Below are 974 nucleotides of genomic sequence, written 5' to 3'. Positions count from 1 at the left end.
GTAGTAGATTTAAGGATAAAATGAGCATACCTGTTTTGGACATCACTGAGTAACAAAAGGAGTAAAAAATTATTGATTTGTTTTAAGTCCCCATCAGATTGTCTGTGAATTAAAAGGACTGCTTCATCAACACCCCCAGCATCAGCAGCATAAAGTAGCTTCAAAAGGCATGATAGCCAAGGCATTGCCTAGAGCAGGGGTCCCCAAACTTTTTACACAGGGGGCCAGTTCACTGTCCCTCAGACCGTTGGAGGGCCGGACTATAAAAAAAACTATGAACAAATCCCTATGCACACTGCACATATCTTATTTTAAAGTAAAAAAACAAAACGGGAACAAATACAATATTTAAAATAAAGAACAAGTAAATTTAGCCCTGGCCGGTTGGCTCAGCGGTAGAGCGTCGGCCTAGTGTGCGGAGGACCCGGGTTCGATTCCCGGCCAGGGCACACAGGAGAAGCGCCCATTTGCTTCTCCACCCCTCCGCCGTGCTTTCCCTCTCTGTCTCTCTCTTCCCCTCCCGCAGCCAAGGCTCCATTGGAGCAAAGATGGCCTGGGCGCTGGGGATGGCTCTGTGGCCTCTGCCCCAGGCGCTAGAGTGGCTCTGGTCGCAACATGGCGACGCCCAGGATGGGCAGAGCATCGCCCCCTGGAGGGCAGAGCGTCGCCCCTGGTGGGCGTGCCGGGTGGATCCCGGTCGGGCGCATGCGGGAGTCTGTCTGACTGTCTCTCCCTGTTTCCAGCTTCAGAAAAATGAAAAAAAAAAAAAAAAAAAAAAGAACAAGTAAATTTAAATCAACAAACTGACAAGTATTTCAATGGGAACTATTGGCCTGCTTTTGGCTAATGAGATAGTCAATGTGCTCCTTTCATTGACCACCAATGAAAGAGGTACCGCTTCCGGAAGTGCAGTGGGGGCTGGATAAATGGCCTCAGGGGGCCGCATGTGGCCCGCGGGCCGTAGTTTGGGGACC

General features: G+C 50.3%; 1 non-coding gene across 1 annotated transcript; it reads left to right on the top strand.

The window, feature by feature from the left end:
• Positions 1-373: 373 nt before the first annotated feature.
• TRNAT-AGU (transfer RNA threonine (anticodon AGU)) lies at positions 374-449 on the top strand. Its single transcript has one exon. It is a non-coding gene; the product is annotated as a tRNA-Thr (tRNA).
• Positions 450-974: the final 525 nt, after the last annotated feature.

Source organism: Saccopteryx leptura, chromosome 4, assembly GCF_036850995.1.
Source record: "Saccopteryx leptura isolate mSacLep1 chromosome 4, mSacLep1_pri_phased_curated, whole genome shotgun sequence".
Lineage (NCBI taxonomy): Eukaryota > Metazoa > Chordata > Mammalia > Chiroptera > Emballonuridae > Saccopteryx > Saccopteryx leptura.
This window is presented reverse-complemented; position numbering and strand designations above follow the sequence as displayed.